Here is a 12833-nt window from a genome sequence, read left to right on the forward strand (position 1 = left end):
TGAGCAGCTACCCCGGCACTCCCATACCAATTATTTCGTCTACGGAGGTATGTCATTGCATAAAGCTGCATTTGACAGAGAACATGGTGGTCCATTTTCCTATTGCATCATCTAGGTCCTATACTTAAAGTAAACCCACAACAGTTAAATCAGTCTGTATGCAGTGGGGAAAATAACCATTTGTTCCCGTTCAGATTTTATACGTTTGCACACTTACAAAGAAATGAAGGGTCTATCTTTTTTAGCATAGGTGTATTTTAAATGATAAAGACAGAATATCAACCAAAAATGCAGAAAAAAACACATGATACAAATGTTATAAATTGAATTGCAGTTCAGTGAATAAAATAAGTATTTGATCCCCAAGCAAAACTTAGGGGACTTAGTACTTGGTGGAGAAATCCTCGTTGGCAAGCACAGAGGTTACTTGTAGTTGGTGACCAGGTTTGTACACATCTCAGGAGGGATTTTGGTCCGCTATTTTGTACAGATTTTTTTGAAATCCTTTTCGGGTTTCTTGGCTGTCGCTGGACAACTCGAAGTTTAAGCACTCTCCGTAAAAGTTCTGTAGGGTTAAGGTCTGGAGACTGGCTAGGCCAGGGGTACTGAATTAAAATTCACGGGGGTCCGGTCAGTAAAATTTTCTTCCCTCGGAGGTCCGAATGTCATATTGGTCATGACTCCGATCCTTCACATTACAGCCTCCCGTGCACATCACAATTGTTTTCTATTGCCCTTGTAGATACCTGGGTTTTTCTAGGGCAGAAAAACAGATCTCTGCACAAGTGTGGACAAGCCCTTACATCAGTGCCCTCAGTCCCCCCTTCACAGCACATTTCTCACTTTTACATCACAGTCCCCCCATCAGAAACCCCGCAACCCATTACAGACTCATCACAATGTGTCCTTTTAAAGACCCCATCACAGAGCCCCCCACCTCATTACAGACCCCCCCCACAAACACAGATCCCCCATTACAGATCCTCTTCACCACAGACCCCCCCCTCAGCACAGATCCTCACTCCATCACATATCCCCCCCCCATCACAGACCCCACTCCATAACAGATCCCCCCCTAATACAGACCCCACTCCATCATAGATCCCTCGATCACATATCCCCCCATTACAGACCCCACTCCATCACAAATATCCCCTCCGATACAGATCCCCCTCCATCACAGACCTCCCCCCGATACAGATCCCCCCTCGATACAGATCCCCCTCCATCACAGACCCCCCCGATACAGATCCCCCTCCATCACAGACCCCCCGATACAGATCCCCCTCCATCACAGACCCCCCCGATACAGATCCCCCTCCATCACAGACCCCCCCGATACAGATCCCCCTCCATCACAGACCCCCCCGATACAGATCCCCCTCCATCACATACTCCCCCCGATACAGATCCCCCTCCATCACAGACTTCCCCCCGATACAGATCCCCCTCCATCACAGACTCCCCCCCGATATAGATCCCCCTCCATCACAGACTCCCCCCCCGATACAGATCCCCCCCGATACAGATCCCCCTCGATACAGATCCCCCTCCATCACAGACCCCCCCCCGATACAGATCCCCCTCCATCACAGACCCCCCCGATACAGATCCCCCTCCATCACAGACCCCCCCGATACAGATCCCCCTCCATCACAGACCCCCCCCGATACAGATCCCCCTCCATCACAGACCCCCCCCCCGATACAGATCCCCCTCCATCACAGACCCCCCCGATACAGATCCCCCTCCATCACAGATCCCCCATTAACGGCCCCACTCCATCACAGGCCCCCCGTTACAGACCCCATTCCATCACAGACCTCACTCCATCACAGACCCCTCTAATACAGATCCCACTCCATCACAGACCCCATTCCATCACAGATTCCCCCCCAATGCAGACCCCATTCCATCACAGATCCCCCCCAATGCAGACCCCACTCCATCACAGACCCCCGTAATACAGACCCCCCATTACAGATCCCACTCCATCAGTCCTCCCTCAACATTACAGCGTCCGAATGTCCCTTTCATCATCGCAGCATTCCCCCTTCCTCCCCCTCCCCACACTGCCCTACCTTATTCACACAAGCCGGGAAGCACGCATGGCAGGTCCGGACAAAGGGCGGGACTTTTCAAGTTAAAAGGGGGTGATTGGTTGCTGGGACCGCCCCACTGCCTAGCAACCAATCACCCACTTCGTAACTTGATAAGTCCCGCCCTTTGTCCGGACCTGCAGCGCATCCAGGCTTGTGTGAATAAGGAAGGGGAGTGATGCAATGATGAAAGGGAGACACCTGCCAAGCCTCACGTGTAAATCAAGGATTTTAGCGGCAGCGGCGGGCTGGCAATCCGGCAGGGGATAGAAAACACACAGGCAACTATTTGCGAGTCTGCGGGCCGGATATGGCTGCTACTGGGTCCGGATTCGGCCCGCGGTCCGCCATTTAGTGATGCCTGGGCTAGGCCATTCCATGACCTTAATGTGCATCCTCTTGAGCCACTCCTTTGCTGCCTTGGTGATATCTTTTGGGTCATTTTCATGCTGAAAGACCCATCCATGACCCATCTTCAGTGTTCTAGCTGAGGGAAGAAGGTTCTCATGCAAGATTTTACAATAGATGATCCCATCCATTGGCCTCTCAATGCGGCAAAGTCAATTTGTATCTTCTGCTTAGAAGCCTAAAAGCATAACGTTTCCACCTCCATGCTTAACTGTAGGGATGGTGTTCTTAGGGTCATAGTCAGTATTTGTCTTCCTCCAAACATGGCGAGTCCCCCTCCTCAAGAAGTCACATTTACAGCCATGCCAATGAACATCTAAATGATTCAGAGAAGGATTGGGAGAAAGTGCTGTGGTCAGATGAAACCAAAATTTAGCTCTTTGGCATCTACTCCACTCACCATGTTTGGAGGAAGAAAAATGCTGATTATAACCCTGTTCTTAGGGATACAGTCAAGCATGTAGGTGGTTGTTATACTCACTGTGGAACCTAGGGGGTTATTCCACTGTATTGTATATAAAGGCTGTGTGATCTTGTCTCTCTTATCCTCCTCTTCTTCCACTGTCCCAAATCCATCTCCTAATAAAACAGATCATTAGGTGACAGACTGCTCAGTTTGGTGTGTATTGCTATAGAGTTTTTTTTTTTTTTCTTGGGAGAGTGCCTGTGATCCGCACAGAGTCAATCAGCACTGACCACACAGAGGGTCAGAGGTTTTGTAGCCTTATAGGACAGTTAGGGGAAAATGAAAACTCCTCTCACAAGCTTTATCCAGACACTAATAGAAGTCACAAGACTGCTCTAACTGCTGATTAAAAAAAAAAAAAAAGATTTTAAGCAGTTTATATTTACTAAAACGATTGCATTTCCATGTTCTGTGTACTGCGGGAGAACAGGTATAGTGAATACAGGGTCCTGGGTTTAGTAACACTTTATAACTGAAATCCAGGCAGATATCTCAAAACACAGTTGAAATACATTTATGGTGCAAATATGGTACAGATGGGCTGTGATTGGCCCTTACTGTACCATGTGATCACTGTGACCAATCACAGAGATCATCACAATCATACACAATGAATGTGATTGGTCACAGCGATCACATGGTATCTGCAGCGACCTGGTACACTGATCTGTCATTTGCTGTGTCCGGTGCACACAGAAGGTGACAGATTGAACTGCAGAGCGGCCCATGGGGTGCGATCTTGGGAGGACATAATATGAAGTCAAAGCTACAGCCCAGCCTATAGTAAAATTATGCAGTTAAATTACAACATGGCTTGTGTAGCAATTGTATATCCTATATATATTTTGTTTTTTACTTGCTATATTTTTTTCTATGAAAGTGGAGTTACACTTTAACTACCTCCTGCCTGCCATCATATGACTATCCTCTCTTGCTCTGGGATGACGCCATACGACGCTGCCCCAATCTCACCATGCTCACACGCCTACAGGGGCGCACAGCGCGACCCCAATCTCTGTAATGAGCCGATGGCGCGGCTCTTTATCCATGTGATCAGCTGTGTCCAACCACAGCTGATCACAATCGTCTCTACCAACCTCGCCGATCAGAGGCATCTCCTCACAGGGGAGACTGTACAGATAATCAGTGCAGTCCCAACAGTGTCCAGCAGTGATGCAGGTCAGTGCCCATTAGTGCCTGCTCATCAGTGCCGCCTATCAGTGCCGCCCATCAGTGTTTCCTATCTGTGCCACCTATCATTGCCCATAAGTGCCACCTATCATGCCCATCAGTGCCACATATCAGTGCCACTTATCAGTGCTCATCAGTGTGGCATATTAGTGACTCCTCATCAGTGGCACCTCATCTGTGACCTTCAGTGCTGCCTCATCAGTGCCCATCAGTGCAGCCTACCAGTGCCCTTTAGTGCCGCCTCATCAGCGCACATCAGTGAAGGAGAAAAATTACTTATTTGCAACAATTTCTTACAGAAACTAAGAGACTTTTTTTTTTTGTCAAAATGTTTTGTCTTTTTTTGTTTGTTTAGATAAAAAAAAAAAAAACAGCAGTGAATAAATACCACCAAAAGAAAACTCTATTGGGTGAAAAAAAATTATAAAAATTTAATTTGGGTACAGTGTTGCATGACCGCGCAATTGTCATTCAAAGTGTGACAGCGCTGAAAGGTGAAAATTGGCCTGGGCAGGAAGGGGGTAGAAGTGCCCGGTATTGAAGCGGTTAAGCCACTTCGCTGCCCATATTATTTACTTACTGATTGTTAAAATCAGCAAATAATAGTAAACGGAGCATCATTTTTTACGAGCGTTAAGTTAGCAGTGCCATTCTGCATAAAGTATAAAATAGATTTCGAAATTTGTGCAGAATCTCCGTAGATGTAATCAATGAACTGTTATTCTGTTTAGACACTGGATTTATATAGCGTGTAAAAAAAATCCTTAAGAAATGCCTGACCTTATAAATGTTGCTGAATCAGACTTCGAAAAAAAAATAAAAGCTATCAAGGCAAAGGAGACTTTTACAATATTTGAATGTTTTCTGCTGCGTAATGCAAAAACCTCACAGCAAGAAAGGAGATTTGTCTTCCCATCTCCATTTATTTTGTATTGCTCTAATACAAAGGACATACATTTGCTTATGGTCCATTTGGTTGACGGTTTATTTTTTTGCAGTTTCAAACAAAAACTGAACTGTGCCTACGTGGATTGCTTGTGCTGAATTCTAAGCTTCCTAGTGTGAAAGGTGATTATGGAGTTAGCCATGTGGACAGCTCTATCTCAGTCCGGCGCTGTCATATTGTTAGCAATCACCAAGATCATTGATGTGAGGGTTTTATCTCAGGTCAAGCTTTTTCTTTTTGTCGGAGAAGATGATACTAACCTTGTACTTTGTAGATGGTTACTCAAATAGAGAGATTTTTGATCAGCCGTGGCTGGACATTTTTTGATTGGGGGGCGGCATACAACCAAACCCCCCCAGCAGTGACTCAAACCCTCTCCGCTGTCTGCCGGTCGGTCCACCGCCACTTACCCCATCTAGACATTGGGTACCAGTAGGCATCCAAGGAGCAGCGGTGGGGATTGGGCATCCGAGGAGCAGCGGCGGGGACCAGGCTTCCAGGCATCAGCCAGCGGCTCTTCTCCTCCTTGCTTCTGCTGTGCGTCTCCTCCTATCCTCCTAGGCATCCAATGTCCTTTCAGCCAATCGGGTGACGGGTATCAGACCTGCTTTCCATTTGGCCCATAGGACGATCAGTGTTGCAACAGCGACTATTCATTCGCTGTTGCAGCACAACTGGGTGGCCTCCAGATACAATGCTCTGCTTCCCAAGTCCACCATATTTTGAAGCCTATTATGCCCTTTGGCTCTAATCTGGTGCTTCAAAAAAAACAATGGCCGCTGTAATTCATACGCCCAGTGCCCTGAAAGGGGCCGGACACATGAAAAGGCAGTGGCCGCGGCGGCCATGGATAGTTTCATGCTATGCCTGAATCTATCCATTGCATATAGGGGGTGGCCTGGAGAGAGGGGCTCCCCTGGTTTATTCTACTTTATTAATGTATACACATAATGGCCAAAACTGTATTCAGTTGTGGACACCGGGCCATCACGTTGGTATAAGCTTGTTGGACATCCCATTCCAAAAACATGGGCATTAATATTGGATTTCCCCCATGTTATTCTGCTTTATTGCAGTCTTAAGGAAAATAAACTCTTCGGAAGGGTTTATTTATTAAGCTCTGCGTAAACGGTTGGCGCTATATAAATTCTGTATAATAATAATAATAAAAAAATCTATCCCAATCCAAATTCGAATTACTTTGTGATTACTAGAGTGATATCTAACATAGAAAAGTACAGGTTTATACTTGACCTCTGGATAATTTCCCCCTCTTCATGACCAGGCCATTTTTTGCGATACGGCGCTGCATTATTTTAACTGACAACTAGCCTGTCATGCAAAAAAATGAAAGTACATAAATGAAAGTATGAAGGGAGGGAGGGTCCAGGAGAGCGAAGAGGGACCCGAGAAGAGAAGAATCCAATCTGCTCTGTGCAAAACCAACTGCACAGAGGAGATAAGTATGACATGTTTGTTATTTATTTATTTATTTTTAAAAAGGAGACTTTACAATCACTTTAACCCCCCTGACGGTATTCCCGAGTCTGGCTTGGGGTGGAATTTTTATACCAAAAGCGGTAACCCTGAGCCAGACTCAGAACCACATCACTGGATCCAGGAGGACGCTTACTTACCTTCTCCCTTGGATCCAGCGATGTCCCCACGCTGTACGAGCGGCTCGTCCTCCGCTCGATTCATCACATCGCCGATCTCCGTGCCCTGCGAGCGTTGCGACGCACGGGGACGGAGATCGGTGCCAAATTCAAAAAGTGAAACACACACTATACATACAGTATAATGTCATCTTACAGATTATATTGCTGTATGTAATTATTTCACATCCCCTTTGTCTTTAGTGGTCTGTCCAGTGTCCTATATGCAGTTTTATATTATAAAAACTGTTCTTTATGCCTGGAAACTGGAGATTGTCCATAGCCACCAAAACTGTCCCTTTACATCAAAAATGATTTTAGACCAGCTAGAAAACAGCAATAATAAATTTGAATCACTCACAGAATTGAGCGATAGCGATTTATGGGAGATCCGTCATAAAATATTGAAAAGTAATGACAGCGACAATTCTGCAACTGAGAAAATGTCAGTGTTTTTGTTTTGATTACATTATTAAATCATTTTTATTATTGTTATATTATTATTTGGTACAATTATTTATAATTATTTATTATATTATAATTTATGATTTCATTTTTCAAACTTTATCATACCCGGGATGTCTATTAAGCCCCATACACACTATCAGTTTTTCTGCTGAGTTTTTCCTTCAGATTTACCAAAACCATATAATATGAGGTCAAACCTTAGGAGTTTCAATGTGTATGCAATCAGGCAGGCGCTTGTACTACATGGTTTTGGTAAACCTGAAGGAAAAACTCAGCAGAAAAACTGATAGTGTGTATGGGGCTTTAGACTCTGGCTTGGACAGATTTAAGTGAGTTACAGGACTACAATATAAAACACCAAATGTTCATGCAAAATAATGGTATTGCTTTCAGCACCTGAAATCCGAAATAATCCTACCGCCAGGGAGGTTAAGGATACTCTGCAATGTTTATTGGAAATTCGCTATATATTCCCCTTAAAAATAATTTGGCAATTGCAGTTCCCATATTTCTGTCCTCACAGGATTCCTATAAAAAATAGGTTTTACCCACCACAGTTAAAAAAAAAAAGTTGGTGTTTTCAACAGCAGCAGAACCTTACATGACGCTCTCCAGAACATAGGTGGATACAAATAATATTTGTCAAATGTTAAGGGTAGTACTTAATCTCTGTAATGACTAGACCAACACTATGTTACAAATACTTCCCTGAAGGCACAGGCCCAGCTATCTCCAAGAGTTGTGGCTAACGTCAAGCAGTCCAGTGTTTGATAATAAACTTTGTAGCTGTAGCGGTTTCATTTTTTTCCCCTCCCGTGCACAGGTTGGGAATGAATAATGATCGCTAGTGCATTCGTACACATGAAAGAAAATTCTGGGCAATGTGTTGTCCTAAGATATACCTCTCCCCTGCCAGGGCTGACAGCCATGAAATGATGACACCATACTCCTGTCCTTCATTTCTGTTCACAGTTGAAACTGTCACAAAATAGAGGGAGGGGGGAAAAAAATCTGTCAAACGGTTCTGTTCTTTGACACATTGTTTAGACCAGAGGCTTTAAAATGTTTCTGAATGCAAGAGGTGTTAAATATGCTTCTGTTCTATTTCTTTCTATTTTGGGCCCTGCTTGAACTGGCTGCTGTGGAACGGTGGTTTTTATGCAACTATGAATCCCAGTATGGAATGGGCACAAACTGCATGATGGGAGATTTTGTTTGATCCACGTGTGTTCAAAAATATACAGTTAAACAAAAAGAAACTTTTTAAAGTAAGTTTCTACCTTTTGGGAAAAATATTCTAAGAGCCACAATAAAACTTGTTATAACCACAGTAATAAATTACGAATTATACTAAACTCCTCTAGTGTTTCTGTGCTGTCTTGGTTCAAACGTCCTGCTATCTGAACAGAAGCTTAAAAAATTGTCCTTTTTACTTCAGGCATAGCATATGCACATACAATATATGTCCCATAGTGATGATAATATTCTCACTGCTGAGCCTGAGCCTCCAGTTTGGAAAAAATATAAATATAAAATGAGGCTTGTTTATTTTCATGCAAGAACCAGTTCAGGGTAAGTGAAAACAGCTTCATTAGCTTTAAGGAGACAAAAAAAATCCCATTACACCCTTAAAAACAGTCAAAACAACCTTAATTTTGCCTTTCCCTCTACTGCCCCATACACAAGGTTGGATTTTTCGACGGATAATGTTTGATGGGAGATTTTTGATGGAAATTCCGACTGTGTGTAGACTCCATCGGACATTTTCCATTGGAATTTCCGTCACACAACATTTGAGATCTGGATCTCAGATTTTCCGATCGTGTGTACATGTAGCACTGACCCCTGAAGCTGCTGAATTTTTCTGGGCTTACCGATTACCTCCACCAGCTCATACTTGTTGTCCTTGTCTAGGGGTTCCCAGGGTTGATAACCCAGTAACTGTAGAATTCCTTGTTAGGATTTTTATTTTGCATAAAACAGTTGAACAAACTCAGTCTCTAAGTTGGGAATAGAGGGTATCAGGGTAAAGTTTAGCTCAGGTGCTTGGAACTGCTGACTTCAATAAAAGTCTCTCTCTCTCTGTACACAATCCAGGGAACAGCCACTCGCAACTATAGCTTTAGCTGTTGGATAAATCCTTTGACAGGTAATTCTAGCTTTCAAAGTCTTTCACACAGACTTGGTTGGAAACTTAGTTACAACTGGAAGGGTAGAAGTAGGAACTTTTCTTACTGTACCAGAATCTTTCAGCCGGTCTGGCGATACTGTAAGAATTGTGGATTCAATCAATGTCCATGGCAGCCCAGCTTCCAGGCTCTTACCGAGCAGCCAGCCTTATGCGTGGCTCTCTTACTGAAGAGTCCTTCCCTGGTTGCGTGTAGAGTTGATGGGCCTCTCCAAACCCGAGACGGCACAAGAACACCTTAGAATCCTCCTTCTAGTCACTGCGCCTCGAACTAGCCAGTTCTGAGGCTCGGAAACGCATGGATCCGCATCCCAGGCCATGAGGGCCCCCGGGAGCTTGTCAGGAGGGCCAGGACCACGGAGTCAGCAACAACTTCTGGACCGGAACCCAGAACCACGTGACTTCAGCACCTTAAGTACCCTTTCCTGGATTACGCAGTGAGACATATATATAATTAAATAAATTAAAGTATAATACCCACTTTACATCTCCATTAGATAATGTTGTATAAAACGGAAAAAAACATGTCTTGACTACTGCAACTCCCTCCTCATTGGCTTACCTTTAAACAGGCTACCCCCCCTTCAGTCCATCATGAATGCTTCTGCACGATTCACCCACCTTAGAAACCACTCAACGTCTGCTACCCCTCTCTGCAAATCCCTCCATTGGTTGCCGCTCGCCCAACAAACTAAGTTCAAAATACTAACAATAATTTACAGAGCCATCCACAACTTGACCCCCAGCTACATCACTAACCTAGCCTCAAAATACCAACCAAATTGTTCTCTTAGTTCCTCCCAAGACCTCCTGCTCTCTAGTTCCCTTGCCAACTCCTCCCATGCTCACCTCCAGGACTTCTCCCGAACCTCTCCCATCCTTTGGAATTCCCTACCCCAATCTGTCCAACTATCGTCAACTCTATCCTCCAATTAACAACTGTACTTTTATTTTCTCCATCTGCTCACAGTTATTACCTTTTGTATCACCTGACCCTCCCTTTTTAGAGTGTAAGCTCTAACGAGCAGGTCCCTCTGGTTCCTCCTGTATTGAACTGTAATGTAACTGTAATGTCTGTCCTCGTGTTGTAAAGCGCTGCACAAACTGTTGGCGTTATATAAATCCTGTATAATAATATAATAACAATAATAAAAAGGCCTTACTCTCCCAAAGAATTATGCATTCAAATTATTAGTGATCTTCAACCTGTGGACACGTGAACCCTCCTCCAACACTACCACGCGTAACGTTTAAGAATCTGCTCACCGTGGATCTGACCTCAAAGTTAAAGACGTAAAACAGGCAATAAATTATATTGGAAAAAAGTTGCTCCATACCTCTATCCTTAATGGAAACCATGATTTCACCCAAAATCTCCAAGTATATGCCCTGTTTGGTTGGAAACATCAAATGCCCCTCTTACAATCAAGAACACTTCCTTAGATGAAAAAGAAATCTATTCAGTAACAGATGCCTTCTGAAGTTCTGACTCCTATATAGTGTGATTCGCGTGGGCTGTGAATGGATTGTGGGATGAAGAGTCAGACCTGGAAAAGTCATGTAATAAAGCAGGCCCACAAGTGGAATGTTGAAAATAGAAAATGACTAGGGACTTGCTTACAAACGTACTGTTGCACAGGGTAAAAGCATGACCAGTTAGGGCTGAGAGGGAAGCAAGATATTGAACATCAGTACCAAACACATTAAACATCATAAAGAATATAATGTGACACAAATTATTTTCATTGGAGTGGAATGGCCACCAATTTTATTAAATAACAAGATAATAACAGAAACTTAATTCAGACACTGTAGTGTTGGGGTGATTATGCTTATGTGGTAGGTAGTTGTTCAGTGATTTGCAGGGATATAAACTGTATTTTAGGGCATGGCAGGCCACTTTTATTGGAAAGAAAGAAGGCAAAGTTCACATAGACATCAGTTGTCCATGCAGGGATTCTCTTACATCAACAATTAACTGAAAATATCAAGCCATCGGGCTCCCTTGTCAGCTGCGTTGCTGCATGTTTTACCAGTCCCTCTGACTGTGTTGCCCAGTTCTTCTGGACCATTTGGCTCACTTAGCCTTTAGTCGCAGTGCCCTGCAGAAAGGTTCATTCCTCGCCAATGGATCGGGGTTCTCCTGACACCTCAATAGGACCCTTCCTGGCTCCTGGGATGAGACCTCTGGTCTCCTAACTACTGGTTGAGGCATCTCGGACCTTTGGTTGAGACCTCCTGTCTCTTGACTCCTGGCTGGGGCATTTCTGACCCTTGATTGAGACCTCCTGACTCTTGACTCCTGGCTGGGGCACCCCTGACCCCTGGTTGAGACCTCCTGTCTCAAATTTGGGAGCTGTCTCCAAACTGCAAGCCCTGAGCTTTCCTCAGGCTTGAGTATATAATGACCCTGCACACCTGTGTACTCACGCAGGCTTCAGGCATCCACTAAAATCCAGAAACAGGACTGAAGGTTCTGTCCCACCCAAGATACTTTAGAACCTTCAAGCTCTGGGCCCCATTCTAGGTTTACAGAATTCAGAGAAAGACAAAAAAAACGGATTTCTCTGCTCAGAAACATTATTGAAAAGGTGTGTGTATGGGGGGGGGGGGGACTAAAGAGTCCTCCCCCTTTTTCAATATTGTTTCTGAGCAGAGAAATCAGTTTTTTGTCTTTCTCTGAATTCTGTAAATCCGGATTGGGGCCCAGAGCTTGAAGGTTCCTCCTCTCTGCTCTCTAAGGCCAGCCATAGATGGTGCGAGTTTCTTTCCTGCAATCCAAATGTTGATAGGGGAATCCCACCTGCCGAGCCTTTGTGTTCTCCCGGCGGGGGAAGCCATCCTGCCAGGGGAAGATAGTGATTATTACTAGCGGCTATAACAGCCACTTGCTATAATCCCATGTAAAATCCGTCAGACTAGTTGTCCCAAGTTGATTTATCGATGAGACATTCAGCCTGCCCATACATGGTTCGAATCTCATCTGGTCCCTGCTAAACCTGCCAAGATTTGAACTGGCTATGCCCGTCTTTAGTCATATACGTAAACCATTCCCCACCAAGAACAACCCTTTAGTAATAATAAGTCATTAAAAATTCACCATAATGCGTGTTTTAAATGCATTGTTTGTTCTCTTCCAGCATGTTATATGCACACTCATGCATGCACTATGGTGCGAAAGAGTCTTTGCTGCTTCAGCAAATTTCAAGTGTCCTGGAACTACATTTCAAATGTATGACCGCTGTTCCAAGTTGGCATTTCCAAGTGATCAGTCTTAGCTTGCAGTTTATTCTATGCTCTGACCGCTTTGTATTTATATAACGGTCTGCCTGACTTTGTCAAACTGCTCTTAGTCACAAAGATACTATAAACAGTTTAGAAGTGAATCATCTTTAGATCTGAACAGTTAGAT

This window comes from Lithobates pipiens, unplaced genomic scaffold (genome assembly GCF_037356315.1).
Source record: "Lithobates pipiens isolate NorthernLeopardFrog02 unplaced genomic scaffold, aLitPip1_a1.2 Scaffold_10, whole genome shotgun sequence".
Lineage (NCBI taxonomy): Eukaryota > Metazoa > Chordata > Amphibia > Anura > Ranidae > Lithobates > Lithobates pipiens.